Source organism: Hyaena hyaena, unplaced genomic scaffold (assembly GCF_003009895.1).
Source record: "Hyaena hyaena isolate Hyena2069 unplaced genomic scaffold, ASM300989v1 scaffold_267, whole genome shotgun sequence".
NCBI lineage: Eukaryota > Metazoa > Chordata > Mammalia > Carnivora > Hyaenidae > Hyaena > Hyaena hyaena.
In genome coordinates, this window is record NW_024080903.1 from 650,081 (window position 1) to 676,055 (window position 25,975).

Genomic DNA, 25,975 nt, shown 5'->3' on the forward strand with positions numbered 1-25,975 from the left:
GTTTATCATCAATAGGTACAGAATTTTATAAAACAATTTGGGGCATCTGATGAGGCTACCATATGCATTTTCTTCTTAATCCTTTTGATGGAATGGTTTGCTTTATTTAAAAGTAAAATAAACCTTGACTTCTTATAAATATCTTCTTTTCATTGTGGCATGTTTATCTTCCCGTATATGTCTCATTGTGTTTGCTAGTATTTTGGCATCTGTGGTCATAAGAGATACTGGTCTGTAATTTTTTTTCATTTAATGTTTTCGTCAAGTTTCCCCAAACATGGCACGAAGGCAAGGAGAGCTGATCTTATAACTTCTGTTTGACATTACACTTGACATTTCACCCAGAGAAATAGGCCAGACAAGACATATGGATGAGGAAGGAAAAAATAAGGTCTTGTTACTTGGAGATGACATGAAACTTAAAAAACAAAAAACAAAACAAAAACAAAAAACAAAAAACACCTGAAATAATATGTGGGTTTACACAGGTATCAGTTACAAGGTCAATATACCCTGTGATATCATAATAATTTCTACACATTACGATGGGAAAAAGGAGATTATTTTTCAAATTATAGTTTACAATAGAATTATAAAAATCAAATACCTAGGGAAAAAATCTATACTTAAAACTACAAAACTTTGCAGAAAGAAGTTAAAGAGGTACACCATATTCATGGAACATTGGAAGACTCAATATTATGAAGATGTGGATTCTCCCAAAATCGATCCAATGATTTCCTCAAGCCCATCAAAATCACAGCAGGCTTTCCGAGAAATTGATAAGCTGGTTCTTAGATTTACATGGAAATACAAATGATGTAAAGTAACCAAAACAAATCAGGGACAAGTAAAAAGACTCACTCTAGCTAATTTCAGGTCTTAGCAGAAAACTAGATTAATCAAGACAACGTAATTGTTTCTATAATCATAGATAACAGACCGCCAAAACAGATTACCATGAACTGGAGAGAAAGGTATACAATCAATTTATTTCAAGCAACATGCCAGGATAATTCGAAGCAGGAAGGAAACCTTGGGGCAGGTAAGCAGACACACGTAGAAAGTGAACTTAAACTATCACATCTTTCCATACACAGAATTCATTTTTGATGGACCTAAACACAAGACATAGTTCCATAAATCTTCATGAACTTGAGGAGGACAAATATTTCTTATTTGGAAATAAGAATTTGGAAATAAGAATAAGAATTGGGAAAATTCAATTTAATGAAAAGACATGATTAAGGAAAATGATTAAAACAAACCACAGATTGGGGAAATACTGAAAAAAACATTTCTTTAAATATACTTTCATTGAGGATATGTAAAGTTACCTACCCAATCAGAAATAGGAGGGAAACAACCCAATTTTTCAAAATGGGCAATAAAAGTCATATCAGAGAAGGAAATCTGAGAATGTCCAGTAAACTCGAAGGGTACAGTCAGTATGATTAGTCATCGGGAAAACATGAATTAGATACTATTTCACCTCCTCTAGTATGGGGGAAAGACACCTGATGTAACAGAGTTTGCTGAAGATGTGTGTTACAGGCCGAACTGTGTTTTATACATTCCTGTGTTGTAGTCTTAACCCCAGGACTTCAGGATGCAGATGGATTTGGAGGTTATACCTTTAAAGAGGTGACTGAGTTAAAATGGGGTTATTGGGGTGGACCTAACACATGGGACTGGTGTTCTTCTAAAGAAGAGGAAATCTGCACACCCAGAGACCCTGGGCACTCACACGCAGAGGATGACCAGTGAGAAGACGGGCGACTGCAAGCCAAGGAGAGAGCCCTCAGGCGTACACACCTGTGGACACCTTGACCTTGATGCCTCACCTCCAGAACTGTGTGAAAATAAGCCTGTTGTCTCAGTTGCCAGTCTGGTAGTTTGTCACGGTAGCAGGAGTGGCCTCAGATCCGGTGAGACCACGGGAGCCCTGCGCGTGGGGGCCGGCACGGCCACCTGGCGAGGTTGTTCAGCTGTTGTGGGTAAAGCCACGCATCCAGCCTGTGACCAGCAAACCCACCCTTACGAGATGACTTACCCAGGTAGGTGCACTTACATGTGCATGGTGAGCCAGTGTGACGTTCGACCCGTGGAAGGAGATGAGAAGGTGTGCTTTTAACAGGTGCACCGGAGGCTGGACACCTGAGGTGGGGACCTCATGAAGCCAAGATTCAAGAACCTGTGCATCACATGTTACTTGCTTTGAACACGTGGGAACAGGTGGGAATACTCGCCTAGGCGATCGGATGTCTTTGAACCCGCTAAATGCCTCCCGTAATCACACTCATGCTTGTCGGGAACGCAGATTGCTGGACGTGTGTGGGCTGGTGACTGTGTGACAACCTGCCTTTTGTTTTTCAAAGGACAGTGTTACTAGTCACCCCCATTGATGTGGGAGGAAGCAGCATCTCACTTTATTCCTTGTTGAATTCCAGTGCCTTATACCTCACTGCGCTAGGAAATGTTGATTAATTTATGCGGTAGATTTCCTTGGAGCCTGGCACACTCCACTGTTTACAGATTAAAGAAAACACGAAGAACAACAATTCCTGGAAATGACACTGAACCAGGAAACAGGGCTTCCTGGCTCGCTACTCTGCTCGGAGGCCACGGGCCAATCACTTCCCGTCTCTCGAGCCCTGAGATCCTCAAAACCAGGAGATTACCTGGGGGGCTTCCGTGGGGATTCTCAGAGGGGATGCCTGGTCCCTCATTTTAAGGAGAAAGAAATGATTTCATATGAAAGCAGATGACCGGCCTGAACTGGTAAGGATGCTAGACCTTAGTGCCCATCACTGCAGAGACTTGTGTAAAACTGCATCTCCAGGGTGCTGCCGGGAATCCCAAAATATGTGAGAAAATCGCACCTGAGGTCTTTCTAAGCACATGGCTGCATTGGCGGACACAGGGGCCATGTAACAAGTGTACCTGTTCACTGATGAATCGCAAACACTGATCTTTTAAGAGGAGCACAGTGAACTGATCTTTTAAGAGGAGCACAGCGAAAATCATGAGGACCGTTTCCTCCCGTCACCTCCCAGCCTGCTCTTCCTTCTGACCTCAGAGGGGGCAACACTGCTCAGGGGCCCTTGTGTCCTGAAGACCCTACAGGGAAACCCACATCTTCCCCAAATGTGACCAGAAAGCCCTCCCTTCCAGAACTGTCTGGTTTTGGCCTTTATTGGGTCACATGGTTTCAGAGGAGCCTCTCCCCCGCTGCTCCCGCGCCACATCGATCCCTCAGCCGGGTCCCTGGACACCAGGTGGCCTGTGAGCCGCGTCCCCGGCCCCAGACTGTTCCGAGGACAGAGCAGCGGGAGCCCAGGCCATGCTAGTTAGAGCGCGTGCAGTCTGGGCACCTCCGGCCCCAGACTGTGGTGGCGATCAATGCAGCAGCGGGAGCCTTCATTTGGTCTGTGATGCTTTTGAACATCAGTACCAGGAAGGGCAGACTGAGGAGGAAAAACAAATTCTGGAGCCGCACAAGGGGGAGACACTTATACCTCGGGAGCTAGGGACTGAGCGTCGGCTCCTCGCGTCTCTGTTCGTGGTTCCCCCAACCCTGTCCCTGCCCTCGGTCCAGGCCTCACGCCTTCGTCCCGGACACATTGAGCCAAAGAGAAGATGACCGAAAGCTGGCTCATAATTTTTCACATCACAAATACGCCCCACCAAGCGATGTTAGTGGCTCTGCACCGTCCACAGAGGATGATACGCAGGTTCTTAGAACCTGATCTGAGACGCCCGGTTTGCGAAAACGGCACAGTGTGCTCTGAAATCAAAAGGCATCGCCTCAATGGAGAGGGAGTGTCGCACCAGCCTTCGGAGGGTGTGCGTGTGTGTGCTTAATCAGTTTCTGCACATCTGTCTTTACACAGTTGGACTCCTTCACAAAAGTCACCCTAACTACCTTAACATATGTAGAACCAAATTAAAATTACTTTATCAATCTTGCATTTTCAGCTTTCCCATCTTTTGGGTTATTTTCCATCCATGTGTTTCATTATTTCAGTAGACTTGTCTCATCTCCCTGGCTGAGAGAAGGAAGCCAGGAGGAGAAGCCACGTTAAATTGGGGTCGGGATGTGGAGTGGGGAGAGGAAAAGGGAGATTATCATTTGTACTCATTTCAGTCTTCTGTCCAGACTCCAATCTGAAGGCTCCACAGTATTTCCATAGTCCACTCTTTTCTTTCTTTTTTGTACCGAACAATATGTTTTTTTTTCTGGATTGTTTCCTTCCCACAGTGAAATTTGGGGATTAAAGTGAGATTTGGGGATATAGTATAAAAGCATCACTGTTTTGTATGTAACAATCATCTTGTCAAAGCAGTGACACGGCCCCGAAATGATTTTGCAACCATTTTTGTGCAAAGGCTTTTGCAGAATGCCCTTTAAATGGTCAAGAAGAGCCACGTGGTGCTGACTCAGTGACAGGCGGCCCCATCCGAGGGAGCCATGGCAAGATGGAAGAGAGCACAGCATGTCGGAGGAATGAGATTCTTGAACATACAAAATACAAGTAACACAAATTAAAATAAATGTCCAGCTAACTAAGGATGCAAACGTGACTTGCAAGTTTTTTTTTTTTTTTTAATGATTAATTCACTAAGTCTTAAGCATCCTATCATTTGTGATACAGAAATTCACCAGGGGTATTTCACTCTCAAATGTCACATGCAAGGAGAAGGTGTTTTGTTCTCATTGTCCGTTTCACGATATAAAAAACCATGTGGGGGTCAGTGAAGACATAAATAAGCCAGACGCGGAGGTCTGTCCGTACATGACCGTGTGATAGTCACGACCAGCGTCCTGCACATGTGAGTTTTCTCCACCAGACACGGAGTGTCTTTATCTTTCAGAGGACGGAGGGCACGCTCACATGCTAGCAGGGCACAACTAGCCGCTTCCCGGGACTGAATGGTAACTTCTAAGATATCAAATGGAAAGAATCAACAGAAAATAAAAAGTAAGAAGGAAACTACTTTTCCGCTGGTGACATTTATTTTAATTCTGTGTAAACGACTTTGAACATGTCTTCTGCTAAGTCACCCAACAGTGTCAGGAACAAGTGACTTCACTTCTTGTTCCTGTTATCGCAAGATGATGGTTCACCTGGATTCCACTGCGATAAACCGTGTCCTGGGACACTGCTGGCTGGCGTGGCCGGGCGGCGTCTGGGGCGCTCCGCGGGGGTGCCCCGGCCTCCTGGCGCCCTCCTGAGAGTCGGCACTCGCGTGTCCTGGCTCGCTCGGCTCCGGCCACGCTCCTGTGCAAGCCTCGCCTCGTTCACACCGCCCGGAGGCCCCGTGCAGGGAGGTGTCCGGGAGAGCGGGCCAGAAAGGGAGCTTCGGGACCCCGGAATCGGCTAGAAAATGCCCACATCGTGTCCAGTGCGACTGTGCCCATCGCCGTCCTCACTGGCAGAGCCAAAGGGCTCTCAAGGATCCATCCTCACCAACAAGTAGTATTGTCAGACTTTTTAACTTTTGCCAATCTGGTGGGTGCAAATGGTATCTCATTATTGTTTTAATTTGCATTTCTCAGATTACTAATGAGGTTAAGCATCTGTTCGTGTGTTTATTTGCCATATTTTTTCCTCTGCTGTGAACCTATTAGGTTGTTTGCCTTTTTATTACTGGTTTGGCGAAGTTTTTTTTTTTTTAATATATTTCGATGATTAATCCTTTGTTAGTTAAATGTGTTGCAAATCTGTACTCCCGGTTTATAGCTTGTCTTTCCACTGTTTTCCTTGTGTATCTGGGGACGTAGGAGGTCTCAGTCTAATGCAGTTGGATTTTTTGCTCTGTCTTCTGTGCGTGTTTTTCTTTTTCCTTCACGGTTTGTTTTCTGTCACCAGCTTAGTACCCCCGCCTCCATCTCAAGGTTATAAAATTATTACACTGAGCTTCCCTGTGAGAGTTTTAAAGTTCTGTGACTCGTGCTGATGTTCCCAGTACACGAGCAGAACTGGCCGCAGATGCCGACAGGGTGGGATGGGAGGCAGTTTCGCTCCCCTCCAGATAACCAGTTTTCTAACACCACGGTTAGAATGCCCTGTTTGTATTCACTCCCTGTCGTGTGTCAGGTGCAGCTTTCAAAAAGGCAAAAGCACTTTTTTATAGATGTGGACAGTGAGGATTTGTCAAAGACACAGTTGATCTTTAATGAGGGAGCCAGTAAATGCAGAGCTGGTTCCGAAGAAGGTGTAAGAGCGGGTGCGCAGGTTGTCAGTGATGGGAGGGTAACGTGGTTAAGTCAGGTGCACAGCGGGTCACCATGTCACAGGGCAGGGGCCTTCCCCTCCCGAGTCATCTTCTCTCCTGGGCAGAAAACCCCGCCGTTCATTCCTCTGAGACAAAATCATGTGTGTTGTATCAGTTTTCTGCGGTGAACGTGCCACGTGATCAGGTCCGCGTCCTTGTCAATAAGAAACAGTAAGTCAAGTGAAAGTGTATTCCCCCTGGAGGCCCCGGGGCCGGCGGGCAGAGTGACTCTCTGGGAGCCAGGGCTTGTCTGGCTGGAGCGAGCCTGGAGTCGCAGGGTCCCCGGCTCTGCGTGAGGCCCAGGCATCTGCATTTTCATGGGCTCCCGGGTGCGGCTGGAACTGTCCATCCAGGGGGCGTGTCTTGATAACCACGGGCTTCTGTGACCTTGAGGAGACACTCAGGCACCCTTTCGCCTGGAGTCCAACATCTGATTAGCGTTTCTGTGCTTCGTCCGGAGCCTTGGTCGCCGGCTGGCGCTGAGCTCGAGCGCGGTGCCGGGTGGGCCTCACACCTGCTCGGGCCGGGTGGTTGTGAGAGGGGCTCGGCCATTCTTCACACTCTCCTCCCCGCAGGCTTTAGAACCGCTCGTGAAAGTCCCTGTTGGCCGGGAGGGCAGTGACACGAGAATCTACATACACGTGGGAGGAACTGACATCTTTTTTTCTCAGTGTTCTCATTCCTCAAGGAGGCAATCTCCGCGTACGTAGCTCTGTTACTCTCTTTCAGCCACTCTGTTATGTTCTCCACAGTTTCGCCTATATTTTGCTAGATTTATTCCAAGGTATTTTGTTTGGTTATTTGAAAGAACACTTTTGTATATGAAATTTGCACTTAAATGCTGATTCGATTTGAATTTATTGTGACAACTAGATTATTCAAATTCACCTTGAATTTTGACTATCAGCTTCTTTTTTTTTTTTTTTTACCATAATTTTCCATCGTTGCTTTCTTAATTTCTCTCTCCCTGTCTCTGTCCTAGTAATTTAGAAGTTAGGCACTCTATTTCTGTTTTTTAAGAGCAGTTCCAAAAAATTCACCAATATTCTGAAGATGACCATTATTTTACTTTACTCTCCTTTTCAACAGTCTAAGAATCCTATACATTGATTTGCTATTGTTAACATAAATTTAATTTCTATACAGTTTTGTGACTATACAAATTAAACATTTTTATTATCATTTTATATCACCAAAGTTTATTAGACATGCCCACATAACTAAAAACTAGTTATGTGGGCATGTCTAATAGTTTTTAACTCAGTTTCTTATATTTCAAACGTGGCTTTGATCTTCTTGAAAAGCAGCCTTAGAACCCTCCTTTGTGAGGATTTTCTAGTAGTGAACTCTCTTCAGTTCATCTTTGGTGAGAATGTTTGGATTTTCCCCTTTTTGTAGAAAAATACTTTCATGGTTAGAAATTTCTAGGTTGATAGAATTTTTGTGAGCAGTTTCAAAATGTCTTTGGATGTGTTTCTTTTTTTTTTTTTTATTTGTCCATATGAGATGGTATTGGGCCTCCTGAATGTGAGGAATTTTGTCTTCTATCAATTAGTTTTTTAAGGTTTTTTTTTTGAAAGAGAGAGAGAGAGAACAAGAGGGGAAGGGGCAGAGAGAGAGGAAAACACAAAATCAGAAGCAGCTCCAGGCTCCAATTTGTCAACACAGAGTCTGATGCAGGGCTCAGACTCAAGAACCTTAACCCACCGAGCCACCCAGGTGCCCCTGTCTTCTATCAATTCTGAAAAATTACCAACCTTTATCATTTTTTTTACCTCCTACCAGATGACGATTAAAAATAATAGGCGTCTCCGTAACCTCCGCCTCCGTTAACACCGAATTTTCCCCTCTGTCTCTCCCTGTGCTCTATTCCAGGGGTTTCCCAACGCTGGATCCTAATTCTCCAATCCTGTCTCCAGTTGGAGCCTAATGTGCTGTTTAATCCATCCACTATTTTTAATTCTAAGTAGCATATATTTTCTGTTTAGTGTTTTTTTTTTTTTTTAATCCATCTGTTGTTTTGGGGATTCTTTCATTTCTTCATCATACTCCCATCAATACCCTTAGCAATGTTTTCAACTAATAAACTTCATTTCGTAGAGCAGTTTAGGGCTTAGGAACAAGTGAGCAGAAGCTGCAGAGAAGTTGTGCACATTCCCCTCCCGGCGGCCGCGCCTTCTCCTCTGTTATTAGTACCTCGCGGGCCTGCGCTGCCCTCAGCTGAGGAGTCGGTGTGGATGCATTGTCACTGACGACGTCCATCCGTCCATCCGCGTTCACCCTCCGTGCTGTGCGCTCAGTATGCAGCAAATGTGTAACCGACAAGCGCGTAAAGACTGTATCCACCACTGTGGTGCCATCGCACCTTCCGGTGCCCTAAAGTTACCTGTGTCCCACGCCCTTATGTGGAGGCTCCTCCCAAACCCTGACAAATACTGCTCTTTCCACTGCCCCTGCAGTTCGCTGTTTCCACGGCTCCCTAAAGCTGGAAAGCACACCCTATACGGTCTTTTCGTCTTGATTCTTGCACGCGGTAATGTGCACCTAAGTTTCCTCGGTGTCTTTTCATGCCTTGGCCGCCTGTTTCCTGTTAGCATGGACTATTCCCCGAGGATGGACCTCAGTTTCTTTATCCACTCACCTATTGACGGCTCCCACATTTTGGCAATTATTACTACAGCTGCTGTAAACATCCCTTTGCAGGTTGTTGTGTGGACATGTTTTCAGCTCTTCTGGGTAAATGCCAAGGAGCACAATTGCAGGGTCTCGAGTGGAGCCTCTTTCGTTTTGGAAGAAACCACCGGGCTGTCTGCGGAAGCGGCTGCACCACTCTTCACCCCCAGCAGCAGCCAGCGAGAGCTCCCACCGCGACACGCCGCCTCCATGCTTGTCGTCAGCGTTCTGGACTTGGGCCTTTCTAATGGAGGTGCACGGTGAGCCCTTGCCCCTGACCACATACGGTGTGGGGCATCCTGTGATGCACTTTCTTGCCGCCTGTGTGTCTTCTTCAGCGGGGTGTTCAGATCTCTGGCCCATTTTCTAATTGAGTTCTTTGTTTTCTTGACGTTGAGTTTTTGTTTTATTTATTTTTTTACATATTTACTTTTAATTTTTTAATAGTTTATTGTCAGGTTGGTTTCCATATAACACCCAGTGCTCATCCCCACAAGTGCCCTCCTCCATGCCCGTCTCCCCCCTTCCCCTCCCCCCATACCCATCAGTCCTCAGTTTGTTCTCAACATTCAGGAGTTTTAAGAGTGCTTTATATATTCTGGAAACCGATCCTTTATCAGATGTGTCTTCTGCAAGTATTTTCTCCCAGTCTGGGGCTTGTCTGCCCATTTTCTTAAGAGTCTTTCACAAAGCAGAAGTTTTTCATTTTAATTAAATGAACTGATTATTACTGTCATAGACCATGCCTTCAGTGTTGTATCTAAAACGTCACGGGCAACCCAGGGCCACCTGTACGATCTCCTGTGTTCTGGGCTAAGATTTTACATCTTTGCCTGTTACATTTAAGTCTATAATCCACTCCCCATTAATTCCTGTGAAGGGGTAAGGTCTGTGTCTAGATTCTTTTTTTTGCATGTGGATGTCCAACTGTTCAGCACCAGTGGTTAAAAAGACGATCTTTTCTTCATTGTGTTGTCTTTTTTTCCTTTGCCAAAGATCAGTAGACTGTGTGTAAGTGGGTCTATTTCTAGGCTCCATCCCGCTGCATTCACGGATTTGTCTGGTCCGCCAGCGCTCCGCTCCTGTCATCCTGATGCCGTAGCCTAGGTCCTGACGCTGGGCAGTGTGTCTTCTGCTTTGTTCTTCTCTCATTAATTTTTAAAGACACATTAAGAAAGTGTATATACATAATTTCATTAATTTATATGTATATGTATGTATATTTTTTCATGTTGTATAAAAAAATTTCCAAAATTTGTAGAAAATCATAGTCTCTGTGGTTGTTCCTGCTGATTTTTGCTCAATCTTGCAATTTTTTTTCCAAAAATCGAGCTGACATTTCTTAAATGTTTTCTGTAGAAGTTCTTTAAGGTGTCTCCCTCAGAAAAGACTTGTGTTTGATTCTACAAGTTGTAATAGAGGACCCTTTGTATGGAAATTTATAGCTCAGGGCATTTAGGGCCACTTTGCCTGACGGACAGCTTGAGGTGGTGAATTTTCAGGAGATACTTTTTTTAGACTCTTCACAGGAAAGCTAAGACAGACTATTTTGATTCCTGCCATGCTCTGTGGGTCGGGTACACAGTTAGCCTGTCAAATAAAATACCGGATACCCATTTCATTTGGATTACACACAAACAATGAGTAAATTTTCAGTATATATATTTTACAGGACACGTTCACATAAAAAATTTTTCCTCTATCTGAAATCCACATTGAACTTGGCATTCTACAATTTGTCACTAAGTCTGGTAGCTCTGGTTAGTGCACTTTTTACAGTAATTCATCTGCTCACCAGGGCGTTCCGGGTCCAGACAGGTTCCAGACACATTTTAAGTAAAATTTTGTATCTGGTGTTGGGTCAGTGACCCCTTTGTTCTTTTGCTTGTGGACATCCAGTTTTCACATGACTAGTGATTGAAGACATTGCCCTTTGTTTACCAAATGGCCTCGAAACCCTTGTTGAAAGTGTTCGGACCATATATGGTGGGATTTGATCCTGGGCTAGTTTATTCCTTGGGTGTATGTGTCTATCTTTCTGCCAGAACCACACTGTTTTGATTCCCACACTGTTTTGATTTCTGGGGCTTCATAATAAGTTTTGAAATCAACACATGTGAGTCCCCAGCCTGTCTTCTTTTTTACCATTGTTTGGGTTATCCACAGTCCCATGAGAGACCATATGAATTTTAGGGTGAATTTTTCTACTTATGCAAAAAAGAAAGCCCTTTGGGTTTTAATAAGAAATGCATGAAATGTGTGGATCACTGTGAACAGTACCGAAATTCAGACAATGTTAAGTCCTTCTAATCCAGGAGCTCAGGGCGCCTCTCTAGGTCGTTGTGTCTACTTCAATTTCTTTCACCAGTTTTCAGTGTACAGATCTTTCACCTCCACAGTTAAGTTTATTCCTAAGTATATTATTCATTTTTATATTATTGTAAATGGAATTATCTTCTTAATTTCCTTTTTGGATGGTTCATTGTTAGTGTGTAGAATGCAACTGATTTTGGTGTATGCATTTCGTGTCTCACAACCTCACTGAAGTACACTCATCACCACATCAGGTGAGTGTGGAACCTTTAAGATTTTCTACATGAAAGATCATTTGATCTGCAAACCTAGATAATTTTACTTGAAACCATACACTTTGTAATGTACAGAATTTACCCTTTTTTAGAAAAAAAAAAGAAATAATAATCTAATTGAAATAAAGAATTCCGGCCTCACATTTTCAATAATGAAGAGAATGAAGACGGACATTACAAACTTTTGAAACCCATGACCAGGAGATACGACTGTATTTATTACCACAATATGGGGCACCGCTGAAGGTCTCAAGTTTGCTATTAACAACAAGGAAAAAAATTCTAAAGAAAATGTATATTCATTTTGGGAAGCAAAAAAAAACCAAATCAAAATAAATCAAAACAAGCTAGGAAGTGAGAGTAATAAAGATTATAAAACTGAAATCAATAAAGATTAAAGATTAAACTAATAAAATAGTCAGGAAACAAAATCGCTAAAAAGATACATTTTTTACAAGGTGCTCTTTCAACAGGACAATAATCTAATTAAAATGTATGTGAGCCCAAGTAAAGAGCAAATGTGCAAAATCCTAAGGGCACAGAAATGTGATAAACACACAGAAGAGTTAAAATAATTAGTAGTAAATATTAGCTGTAACTCCAGGAAAATAACTGAAGAAACACAGAGAAGGTAAATAATCTCATAAAACACACATGATAAAAAGGATCCGAGGAAAATTAGAAATTTGAGTACACTGCTATCAAAAAAAAAAAAAGGGAAAGATATTAAAGATAAGCCTTAAAAGAGATAATATGTTAAATTGTTTCAGATCTTAACATTTAAATAGCCGATAAATCCAGTGTTATTTAAACTATTCAAGAACAACAACAAAAAACATCAAATATTTCCTAGATCACGTTAGGAAAACAGAACAAATCATCACCAAACCTGATAAAAACAGAAAAATGGAAACTATAGACCAATATTAAATATTAATATAGTTGCAAAAATCTAGATAAAATATTAGTCATTGAAATCTATTAGTAAAACTGACCAAAGAATAAGTAATTATGATCAATTAATATTTTACTCTGGAAATGCAGAAACAGTTAAAAATCAGGAAAAATAACAAAGTAATTTACTAGATCCACAGATTAAAAATGGCAACCTCAGCGTGGGTTATCATAAATGCTGCAAACATTTGTCAGAATTGAAAAGTCATTCCTGATTATGGGGGAAAACCCTTTGCTAGTAATAGGAGAAAACTATTTGAAAATATAAAGTAAGTTTATTTAAAAAGCAATAGAAAAAAACAGTTTTAAATACTGATTTGTTACAATCATTTACATCAAAATCAGGAGCAGTAGAGAAGTGCTTTTCATTGATGGCTCTACTTCATGTGATATCATAAGTAAATGAATAGCTGAAAGATGATTCTATAAATAAAAACTCCAAGAAAATCTAAATTCTAAAAAGTAATGAGAAACATTTGATACATAATTTGATTCAGGATAACTATGCAGAAATCATTATAGAAGCAGTCACTGAAAATTGTACACATACATTTATTAAAGTACATTTAAAATTGGTAAAAAATAATTTAAAATAAATTAAACAATAAAGGACATCATGTCTTCTTAGGCTTCTCTTGACTGTAACAGTTTCCCAGAATTTCCTCTTTTTTTTTTCAATGAACTTGACAGTTTTGTAGATGATGGATGAGGTATTTTATAGAATGACTCTCAGTTGGGATTTTTCTTAATTTTTCTATAGCGTTTATATATTTTTGAGAAAGAGAGAGACAGAGCGTGAGTGAGGGAGGAACAGAGAGAGAAAGAGACACAGAATCCGAAGCAGCTGCAGGCTCTGAGCTGTCAGCATGGAGCTCAACGCGGGGCTTGAACTCAGGAATGGTGAGATCACGACCTGAGCCGAAGTAGGACTCTCTAATAGACAAAGCCACCCAGGTGCTCCTGATTTTTTTCCTCAGGGTCAGGCTGGGGTTGTGGGTTTTGGGGAAGAAGACCACAGAGGTAAAGTGCCGTTTCTGTCACGTCAGAGCAAGGATGCATCCTGTGGGCACGACTTAACGCCACAGATGTCCGCCTCCCTCAATTGGCTGAGGTCCGGTCTGTCAGGTTTATTCACGGTGAAGTCACCCGTGTCCCTGGATTGGCGCTGTACTCGTAAGAAGACGCCTTCATGGCACAGACCACACTCATCAAGTATAGTTACACTCCACCTCCATGAGGGAGAAATATCTAGGTAAGGATTCTCTGCGTTGTCTTTTCTCGCCTATTTATTTATTCATCATTATCTATGCCAGCATAAGTCCATGGATATTTGTTTTATGCTTTTGCTTATAATCCAGTGTCACTTTACCATTCACATCTCTCCAGTTGCGGGCACCAGGAACGTTCCCAGACACATCCTCTGCCCCTTCGACCTGCCCCGTCATTGTGGGCTCTGCTTTCTGACACCCCAACATCCCCCAGGGGCCTCTCATATGTTTCCTTCCTGGTTCTAGAATCAGCTATTTTTCCAAGAATTTCTGGATCTACACTTGACAATGTTATCAGAAACTGTGATATGAGGGGCGCCTGAGTGGCTCCGTTGGTTGGGTGTTGGACCTGAGTTCAGCTTGGGTTGTCATCTCACAGTTCATGAGATCGAGCCCTGAGTCAGATGAGATCGAGCCCTGAGTCAGGCTCCAAGCTGGGTGTGGAGCCTGCTTGGGATTCTCTCTCTCTCTCTCTCTCTCTCTGTCCCTTGCCCGCACACACTTGCTCTCTCTCTCTCTCTTTCTCTCTCTCTCTCAAAATAGATAAGAAACTGCAGTCTGAGCTCCAGGTGGCCTAGAGGCTCGGAGCCCCTGGGTCATGGTTGCTTCGAGCTCCTCTCAGCAGACAGAGCTGCAGACATGCATGTGCTAATCCGTGTTCAATAGGCACATCTACGAATAGCTCTATCCGTAACCATCAGCGTCACATCGGGCTAAATATAACCCTAAATCTGTGGCTAATTCGAGACTTCAATTCTGTCTCCACCACCCACTGGCCTGACTGTCCAGTTCTGGAAGGTGCGTCTGGCGGTGTCAGAGCTGGATCCTGGATCTTCGCAGAACAAGTCCTCTGACGGCAGCTGCTCACGGACATTTTCTTCTGCTTCGGGTTCTACAGACCCGTGTCTGAACTTCCTCAGGTCAGCGCTTTTCCCCGACCCTCCTCAGTGAGGTCACTTCACGTAGCTCTAATACAGTTACATTATTTGTGTCACGTTTTGCATTCCATCTGCGATCCTACACAATTTCTTAAAATTTTGCATAACATCCATGTTCACTCTGTGCTGGAGAGTTCGGTGGGTTTACAAATGCACAGGGTGAGAAGCTTCGTTGTGCACAAATACCCCCTGGGCTTCCTCTAGGGGGCCTCCGGCTTCCTCTTACCCCCTGGAAACACTAATTCCTTTATCATTTTCAGAGTTGTGCCTTTCCCAGAATATCCTGTACATAGGATCGTATGCGATGTCTGCAGACTGGCTTCTTTCTTCCAGTAATATGCATCGATGAGTCACCCGCAACTTTGTGTGGCTTGCTGGCTCATTCCTGTTACTGCTGAATGATTTTCCATCGTCTGGATGCACCATAGCTGTTTACCCATTCCCCTACGGGAGGGTATCGTGATTAACTCCAGCCTCGGGGCGATTATGAATAAAGCTGCTATAGACACTTACAGTAAGGATTTCTTTTGTGGACATAAAATTTTGGAACAACTAGGTCAACCCTGTAAGTGCAATGACTCGATCATATGGTGAAATCATGTTTAGCTTTGTAAGAACCTGCTGAGCTGTCTCACGGTGGCCGCACCACGTTGCTTCCGTGCCATGAGTGAGTGGTGCTTCCCGCTGGTCTGTATCTTCACTGGCAGTGGGTGCCGTCCATTTGTTGGTTTGTGTATCGGAGCCGTTAATGTATGTGTAGCGGCATGTCGGTGTCGTAATCTGTAGGTCCGTGATATCAAATCATGCTGACCTTCTTTTGTGAGTTCATTTGCTATCTGTTATCTACTCTTTGAAGTCCTTATTCAGATATGTTGACGACTTTGTAAGAGTTTGTATTTTTACCACAGGTTTTTTAAAAGTCTTTGTATATTTTGGATACAAGCCATTTATCAAATATTTCCTCTCTGTGGCTGGTATTTTTGACTCCCTTGACTACGTGGTTCACTAAGCAGAAGTTTTTATTTTAAACATTTCAACCTATCTACTGAGTGAATTTTTGTGAAAAGTGTAATGTCTTGGTGTGGAAGGCCATGATGATTGTAGGTGAGTGTCCAACTTCCCAGCACCGCTCGCTGAAAAGACTATCTTGATTCTGCTAAGTAGATTTTGTTTCTCGGTCAGACTTCAACTGATTATATTTGTGTGGGTCCATTTCCGGGTTCTCAGTTCTGTTCCACTGATTTGTGTGTCTGTTTTTATGACCGCTGCTTTATAGTAAGCTTGGAAAGAGCACTCCAACTTTGGTCTTCAGTATTATGTTAGCTATTCTAGATCTTTTACCTTTACATTTTTTTAAAATCAAGGGGCACCTGGGTGGCTTAGTTGGTTAAGCATCCGACTTTCGCTTAGGTCATGATCTCGCGGTTTGTGGGTTCGAGCCCCGCGTCGGGCTTTGTGCTGACTGCCAGCTCAGAGCCTGGAGCCTGTTTCAGAGTCTGTGTCTCCCTCTCTCTCTGACCCTCCCCTGTTCACGCTGTCTCTCTCTCTCTCCTAGAAATAAATAAAAATATTTAAAAAAATAAAATAAAATAAAATAAAATAAAATAAATAAAATCAAGACTTTAATTTTTAAGGCAGTTTTAGGCTCACAACAAAATTGAGGGGAAGGTCCACAGATTTCCCGTGACTCCCACCCTCTCACAGGCAAAGACTCCCCCATTAGCATCACCCACTCCAGAGTGGTGGGTTTTTACCATTGATGGACTTACATTGACTCGTCAATATCTCTGGAAGTCCATAGTCCACGTTAGGTCTCCCTCTCGACGTTGTACATTCTGCGGCTTGGACAAGTCTTGCACCTGCCCACCATTATGGCATCATACGGAAGAGTTTCACTGCCCTAAAATGCCTCCGTGCTCCCCTACTCACCCCTTCCTCCCTCTAAACCCTGGCAATCACTGATTCTTTTACTGTCTCCATAGTTTTGCCTTTTCCAGACGATCACATATTTGAAATCATACAGCACATAGCCTTTTCAGATTGGCCTCTTTCAGTTAGAGATATGCATTCAGTGTTCCTCCGGGGATTTTCACGGCTTGATAGCTCATTTCTTTTTACTGAATAATATTCCATTGTCTGGATAGATCACAGTCTATTACTCCATCACCTCCTGAAGGACGTCTTGGTTGCTTCCAAGCTTTAGTAATTATTCCTAAAGCTGCTATGAATACCCCTGTGCAGGTTTTTGTGTGAACATGGCTTCTAACTCCTTTGGATAAAAATCAGAGAGTGAAATTGTTGGATCCTATGGTAAGAATATGTTTAATTTTGTAAGAAACCGCCAAGCTGTGTTCCGTGGTGGCTGCCCGATGCTGCATCTGCACCAGCAGTGAGCGTCAGCTCCTGCCCCACACCTGGGCTTGTCAGTGCTCTGGATGTGGGCCATCCTGAGAGGTGTGTGGCTGTTCCGGTGGCTTTATTTGCATTTCCCTGCTGACACGTGACGTGGACTATATCCTCATATGCTTACCTGCCATCAGCATATCTTTTTTTTTTTAATTTTTTTTAATGTTTTATTTATTTCTAGGAGAGAGAGAGAGAGAGACAGCGTGAGCAGGGGAGGGTCAGAGAGAGAGGGAGTCACAGACTGAAACAGGCTCCAGGCTCTGAGCTGGCAGTCAGCACAGAGCCCGACGCGGGGCTCGAACCCACGAACCGCGAGATCATGACCCAAGCGAAAGTCGGACTCTTAACCGACTAAGCCACCCAGGCGCCCCAGCATATCTTCTTGACTATACTCTCTGTCAAGGTGATTGGCACACTTTTTAATCCAATTGTTTTCCTATTGTGGAGTTTTAAGAAGTTTTTTTTTTTTTTTTTTTGTATATTTGGTGACAGTCTTTTATTGGATGTATCTTTTGTAAATATTTTCCCCCATCTGTGGTGTATCTTATTCTCTTGACCTTGTCTTTCTCAGAGGAATCTTTAATTATCACGAAGCTCAGTTTATCAGTTCTTTCTTTCATGGAATTTTTTAAAATAAAACATCACCACCACACCCAAGGTCACCTGACGTTTCTCGTCTGTGATTGCTAAGTGTTTCATAGTTTTGCATTTTACATTTAGGTCTTAGATCCATTCTGACTTGATTTGCGTGAAGATTGTAAGGTCTGTGTTTGAATTACCCTGCTCCGCGTGGCTGTCCCCCTAAGGCCTCCACCACTGACCCTGAGACAGTGAGTGTCCCCACTCTGCCAAGCTCTCTGCCTGCACCTGCCCTGACTCTCCACGCAGCCGCTTGGCTTGCTGTGCATCTCCTCTGGAACCCGGGAGGGATAAACTTCTCTGTTTCACTCTCCTTCTGGTCTTCCGTTGAAGCACAGCTCACCATCCAAAACCCCAGGGCTCTACTTTAGAAATGTTAATTTAACCAAGTCCCAACTTGTTCATAAGCATGTCTAATCATACATCTTGTAGGTATTATTATTTTGAACAAACTGTTAGGTATTAGAGCAACTGAGAATAAGAACAGTCAAAGTTTTTATTTCACCTTGTTTCTTTTCTGATGCACTTCCTTGCTCTATAGAGATCTCAGTTTCTGACCTATATTGTTTTCCTTCTCTTTAAACAATTTCATTTAACATTATTGCGAGGAAAGTCTGCTGGAAACAAATGCCCTCAATACGGTTTGTCTTGGAGTCTTTATTTCTTTATCACTTTTGAAGGATGATTTCTCAGGATTCAGAATTCTGGGTCATTTTCTTTCTCTAAATATTTTAAATATTTCATTCTACTGTCCCCTTGCTTGCTTGCTTTATAAGAAGCCAAATGTAACTCTTACGTTTGTTCATCTATAGGTGAGGTGTGCTTCTCCTCTGGCTTCTTTGGGGATTTTTTTCTATATCTCTAGTTTTCTACGGTTTTAAAATGATTTTCCCAGATATGGTGTTATAGACCTTTATCTTGCCAGTGTCCCCTGAGCCGCCTGGATCTGCGGGCTGGCGTCTGATATTAATTTGGGGAAATTATCAGTCATTATTGTCTCAAATGTTCCTTCTGCTCCTCTTTCTCTTAATCCACTTCTGGTGTTCCCATCATGCCCGCGGCTTCCCCACGGCCCGTGCATATTCTGCTCTGTGTTCTTCAATCTTCGTTCTGTCTGGTTTTTGGTTCTCGAGGATTCTATTGACATGCCCTGTAGCTTAGGGGGGTCCTTCCTGAGCTGTGTCCAGTCTGCTGATGGGTTCATCGAAGGCATCCTTCACTCCCGTTACAGGGTTGTTGCTGTTTTTTATCCTCAGTGTTATTTTTGGCTCTTCCTTAGGATTCCGTGTCCCTGCTCACACGGCCCATCTGGTCTTGCATGCTGGCTGCTTTATCCACGGAGCCCTTAGCATATTCATCATCGTTGTTTTTAAATTCCCGGTCCGGTAATTCCAACATCCCTGCCACGCCGGGTATGATGTCGCTCTGTCTTCAAATGTGTGCTTTGCCTTTTGGTGCGCCTTCTAATTTTTTCTCTCTAGCTGAGCTTGATGTACGGGGTGGAAGTCACTTCTGTAACTAGGTCTTTAGTGGTGTGGTGGTGAGTGTGGGGAGGGGAGCATCGAAGCCCTAGGCTAAGGGCCCGGGTTGCAGACGACTGTGGGCTTCACACACGCTCCTCAGGTTTGTTCAAAGCCCTTACGTGGAACAGGTAGGCTGGAAGGGGCTAGACGCAGGCACTTCCCATCCCCCTGGTTAGTTAGATGCTAACAAGTAGCTTCCCTTGTGTTAACTAGTCCTCCTGTGTCCAGACCTTGTTAGCAAGAAGGGAGCGCTCTGCCGTATTACAGAATGCGTCCTTCTTCCCTCCTGCGAGAAGTCCGAGGCACTTCTTGTCTGATGTTTGTTGAGGGAAGCTGGTTGAGCTCCTGGAGGTAAATCTCTTACTACTGTGGACACTCTTCCATGACTGGGTCCCCCTGGGACCTGAGCCGCCAGGAATTCAGCGCTTCCTGCCGGCATTGGCTCCCACAACAGTTTCCACGTGTGAGACCCCGCCTGGGAAAGCGTGGCGCCTTCCCCATGAACTTTACAGTGAGTCTGCTGAAATCTACAGAACAGGATTTGGGGGTTTCAGTAGGGATTTTATTAAACTTAGAGCTTAAGTTGGAAATAATTGACGTCTTAACAATATTGAGTCTTCCAGCCCCTCACAAAAAAATCTCTCCCTCCCCTGATCTTTGATTTCTCATCAATTTTGAATATTTTCACATGTAAATACTGTACATATTTTATTAGGTTTATATCTAAGCATTTCACTTTTTAATGATATCTTTAAAGTGATTTTTATTTGAAGAGCACCTGAGTGGCTCAGTCTGTTAAGTGTCCAACTGCAGCCCAGATCATGATTTCATGGCACCTGGGATCAAGCCCTGTGTCAGGCTCTGTGCTAACAGAGTAGAGCCTGCTTGGAATTCTGTCTCCCTCTCTGTCCTCCTCCTCCCCCTAATCTCTCTCTCTCTCTCTCTCAAAATAAATAAATAAAGTTAAAAAACATAGTTTATTTGAGATTCCAATTGTTCGTTGCTGTCATAAGGGAAGAAATTAACTGTCGTACGTCAACTTTTGTCCCACGCTCAGGTGTCGCTCACTGGGTCTCTCTCTGTGTTCCCGTTTCCCCCTCGCAGATGGGTCTGCATAGATGTTCTAAGTGCAATCAGATTTTTTTAGAAGTATATACTAATGTTTTTGCTGATGTTCTATATTGCCTTCTTTTCAATCCTATTGATTTTTGTTTAATTTTTATTTCTTTTCTTCTTCTCACTTTCATTTATAAATCTTTCTTTCTCTAGTTTCCCAATGTTTACATTATAATTCTAGGTCTTTCTTATTTTCTAATGTATGCATTAAGTGCTATACATTTTCCTTTAAGCACTGCTTTTGCTGCATCTTGTAAATTTTAAGTTGTATTTTCTTTTAATTTAGTTTTTTTTATTTCCTTTAAGATCTATCTCATTGACACACGTTTTATAGACATATTCGCTTATTCTCAAGCTGTATTTCTGGTATTGATTTATATTTTAATTCCACTGTGGTCTATAAACATAGCTGGTTTGATTTTGTTCTTTTTAAAGACATTATGGTGTGTTTGATGACCCAGAGTTTGATCTAACTTGGTGAATGTCTGATGTTAGCTGTAAAAGGACGTATATTCTGCTTTTGTTGGATGGAGTGATCTACAAATTCAAATCAAATGAAATTGATTGATGTTGCTGTTCAAGAAAACTATATGCTTATTGATTTTCTGCCTGTTTGATGTATCAATTACTAAACAAGGGTGTAGAAACAGGCCCCTCCTAGAGCAGTGAATTTTTTGTTTTTCCTTTCTATTTGATTGCTTTTGCCGCATGTATTTTACTGCTATGTTCTTAGGTACATACACGTTTAAGATTTCTATCTTTTTAGAGAATTTACCCCTTGCTCATCATGGAATGTTCCCCTCCATCCCTGATGATTTTCTTTGCTCCAAGCTCCTTTATCTGAAATTAACAAGCTCCTTTATCTGAAATTAACAAGAGCTCTCCAGTTTTTCTCTGACGTGTCTCATATTCCTCCAGTGACTGTGTGTCTTTGTCTGTGCCTTTGTCTCCACCACAGACTTCAGGCTTCCCTAATCCTCTTCCTTGGGAAGTCTGGTCGTGCAGCCCTTTTATCTGGGACCACGGGAGCTGCTGTGAGGTCAGGTGCCAGGGGAAGGATGGTCCACCTCCTTGCCATCCCCACCAGGGTGGCCCCCATCCCAGGTGGCACTGGAGAATTAGCTGTCCTCCAGGTGGGACGCGTATGGGACAGTCTTCGCACCCACATGGAGAATGCCCTCCCTGTCTCCTCATGATCCCTACGCTGTCCTGCCAGAGGCATTTTGGGTGCCTTCCTCAGGGTCCCCTCAGGACTGAGATCCGGGAGTCTCTCACCGTCACGTGGGTCTCTCTCTGCCTCAGCAGCACCAGGACTTGCCTTGAGCTGCCCTGCACCACCCACCCCAGGTCGGGGTCCGAGGCTCTGTATCACATCTGTCTCCAGACATCAGGGAGGCAGATTTCCCTGTGACCCGAGTTCTCTCATATGTTTATAAAAAGTTGTTGCCTGTGGGGCTTTTCCATCTTTTCTTATTACAGGACAGAAATGACAATTTTCATGATCTTTAAAGTCAGAGTCGAAAGTGGAAGTCCTGTATATTTGTACACAAAGAGTAAAAATACGAAGGACTCATTGTGAAAATTGAAAAAAAAAATACAAAGGGGAGAGATAAAATGTAGTGCATCAAGTTCTTAGAAATGGCTGGAAAGAGGGAACCGAAATACTAAGTTGAGGGATTGATTTGGAAAAAGAAGAAGGACACTTCCTCATCAAGAAAGAATGACAAAGAAGAAAAATACAATAAGAGAAGATCTGAGACATTGTGTTAGAATGGACGTGGTATTTTACAAAAGAAGAAAATTGGGGCACCTGGGTGGCATAGTCAGTTAAGCATTGGACTTTGGCTCAGGTCATAATCTCACAGCTTGTGAGTTCGAGCCCCACATCGGGCTCTGTGCTGACAGCTCAGAGCCTGGAGCCTGCTTCAGATTCTGTGTCTCCCAATCTCTCTACCTTTCCCTCATTTGCACTCTCTCTCTCTCTCTCTAAAAAATATAAATAAATAAACAAACAAATTATTTAAAAAATGTTTAAAAGAGAAGAAAATTAAGTAGTCTGAATTACAGGGAATTTAGTGATGTGAGCAGTAGAAATTATTATAGTAGAAGCAAATAGTACAGAATCTATGAAAATTCAGTTAGTGGGGAGAGGTCACCTGACGTCAGGGCAGGATTTATGTGGAAACTCAGTGGCCACGTTTCCCACATTTCTGCCCCGTTACTCACCTGCTCAGGGTTGGGAGAGGACGGGCCTCACCCAGAGTGACGGCTGGTGGGGCTGTCATTGCAAAACAACACCGACTGCAGGGTTAGGCAGCAGACCTTTGTGCTGCCTCAGTGCTGGGGCTCTGCACGTCCCAGGTCAAGGTGCCGCAGGCTTGGTTTCTGGTGGTCTCTGCCCAACCCCCAGTGATGGCCATCCTGCCACTGTGTTCCCACCTGGCCTTTATTGAGCCTGCCCTGCTAATGACTCCAGCTTCGACTTTGGGGACACCAGCCCTGGGATTAGCCTCACTGTGAGGATCTCTTTTGACCTTAATTACCCCCTTAATGGCCCTGTCTCCAACACAGTCACTTTGAAGATTAGGGCTTCAACATTTGAATTTTGAGGGGACCCAGTTCAGTCCATGACACTGGGCAGGGCATTGGCATAAGGTCAGTGGTGGGAGAACGCAGCGGCAGAGTGGTGTCCATCCAGGATGACGACTGGAGAGCCCGTCCAGGCTGCTGGCTTCGGGGGAGAGGACGCAGGGATCGAGTCCACACAAAAGCCCAAGGAATGATATTTCTCAACTCTTTCTGAAAAGGAGACAAGTGATTCCTATGAGAACCCATAAGAGTTGGATGATTCTGTGTTCACTTGCCTCTGTGACATATGGCTTGTTTCTTTCAGGGAACAGGGAGGTGCTGTGGTCAGGCTGGCCTACGGGCCACTGATGGCTCTGTCACAGGTATAAACTATGCTGCTACGTGCGGCCACTTGGCTGAAGGTTTCACCTCATCTGAAAGTGAATTTGGAAAAGTTCCCAGATTATGTGTTTGGTTCTCTAATTTACAACTCCAAACATCAGCACGGTGGGTAAACCAGCGCCATCTCTCGGCTGCTCCACCAGCCACGGCCCCCTTGCACCTGCGGGCACCTCTGGCGGAGCACCTGGGCCTCGTCCCGTTGATGTGAGCCCAGCTAAGCACTTTGAATTCTAAATCCTAACTCATGATGCAGAGTAATTTCATGTTCTGCCCATTCCACCTGTTTCTGAAAGCAAACCTCATCCCTTGTTGGAAGCAATACTCACATGGCCACACGTTTGAAAATATTTTTGCTCCTGATGCAAGTTCTTAGGAAAACGTATTTGAAATTCTTAAAACCAAATCCTGAGTTGAGGGAGACCCCCAAGGGCTCCGCTGAGCCGGGCGGCGCTAACCCTACATTTTCTCTGTGATCTCAAAACATGCTCCAAGTTCATTGCCTGAAGTCCTCATTATAAAATTGTCTGACCCTGGAGGCCCGTCAGGTGTTGTCTGTAGAAGAAGTGGGGGTCGGCTTCTGAGGTTTAAGAGCAAGAGTCCTGAGCCTCACAACCGAGCGACAGGAAGGACGTCCTGGCAGCGGGCCGGTGTCTGCGTCCCCCAAGTGCCCCCGAGGCTCCCACAGCACAGGAAGGGCTGCAGGTGATGCCTCAGCCCCCAAGTCGTGCAGACTCCAGACCAGGCAGGTCCGAGCCCCAGCGCCCAGCGCCGGGGTCACTTGGGGCGGCCTCTGTGTGTCACCCCAGAAGCAGGCTGTTCTGTGCAGACTCTGAGGGTAACGGCAAAGCAGAGGCAGCACCTATTTAAGAGTGCAGAGTAGTTTTAGTCATTTAGTGATTACACTTCCACGCTAACAATTCATATGCTAATTAAACCTGTACCTATTCATTACAGCAGCATTTCTAATAGATCAAGCACGCTAACCTCGTCTTGGGTTACCATTTGAACTTAAAAACGCGGAAACGATGCTACTTTTTAAAATATTTAGACAGTTCTACTAATGATGGTTGAGAAAACATTGCTTGTACAACTCACCTCGTTTGCATATATGGCTTCTTTATATAATCACAAATCCTTTGCCAAACTTAAGCTTCGACTTGTGCGTTCTCACGGCATTCTCGCTGCCGCTGCTACATCGCACTTGGCTAAGGAACTCGTCGCCAGTCTTGCAGACCAGTGGCTGTGGCGTTCTGAAAGTTGCCCAAGTGACTCAGCTGGAGGACCGGCCTGCAGACCAGCTCAGCCAACTCCCTCCAGGAGCTGAAGTGTCCCCTAGCGCCTGGACACTTCCCGTCCCCACAGACCTTTGATGCTCCATCACCTGCGTTCTAAACCTCCAGCTGTGGCCTCTGCAGCTTTAGGTGAGTTACTCAGTCTGTGTCAGTCCCCGGAGTGCTCGTGGAGGAACACAATACAAATTAGCTCTAAGTGTGTAGAAGTAACTATTTAGGAGAAAACATACCTCTCGCTCCTTAAGTCGGCCATATTTGGGCCCAGAGGAAGGTCCGTCAGGGCCCCGAATTTAATATCTCCAAATGCCTTTGAGCCTTGTAGGCATTTGTCTGGTGGGACTTTGAGCTGGGACTTTCCACCTTTGCAAGGAAGTCTCTCTCATTCACAGATGCTCACACTTCATCCCTAATATCGTGGTTGTGATGCAGACTTAAATAACGAATCAACAAACATGGCTAAAGATGAGCATGCTAAGAAATGTGACTATAGAGAAAGAGAAAGCAAGCTTTTCTTCTTCGGTTCTTTTTAATGATCAGGGTCCACGAGGCACAGGAGGAGGCAGTGATGTGGCCGGAACGTAAGTGCTGCTGCTGCGTGAATGCTGGGCCAGCAAACACGGGGACCCAAGAGAGAGTGTCCACTCCAGTTGCGGAAGGACCGGGGCTCTGGTCGCCTACTGCTGTGTAATAACTCGCCCGGAATTGTGAGTTGTGGGGCTTCAGGAGGTCATACTGAGCCTCACAGTCTGGGAAGCCAAGTGGCTCAATGAAGGGGGTTTCAAGCCTGCGAGATCTCTACTGCCCCCTGGGCCGGTGCTCCAGGCCGGCCCGCTCATGGGGCTGGGAGTCCACACTCACTCCCAGCTGGGGCTCAGGGGGACCGTCAGCGTGGCACCTGCCACCTGTCCCTGGGCTTTCCCCACAGCCCTACGGCTGGTTCTAAGCCCACGTGGACCAGGGAGTGAGAAGTGGAAGCTGGCCGAGCCCAGACACATCTGGTGTTATTGGCACTGAGCTGCCCCAAGCCCACGGTTGAGTTTAAGGACACTGTTGAGGACACCCTGTCCCCTCGGCTGCAGCGCATCTGCTCAGAGGCTGCCCAGGTGCAAGGACACGTGTGCAAGGAGAACATGGCGGACGGGGTGCGGGTGGACTGCAGTGTCCGGGGCAGTGGGGCGGCTTGGGCAGGCTCTTCAGTTTGCTGAAGCCATTCACTCCACAAGAAGGAGGTGAGCACCATCCCCCCACCACCCCAGCCCGTCACTGCCCGGCCTCTTTGTAGAATTGAATAAAATGAGCTACTAAGGACAGACATTAAAAGCACATGAA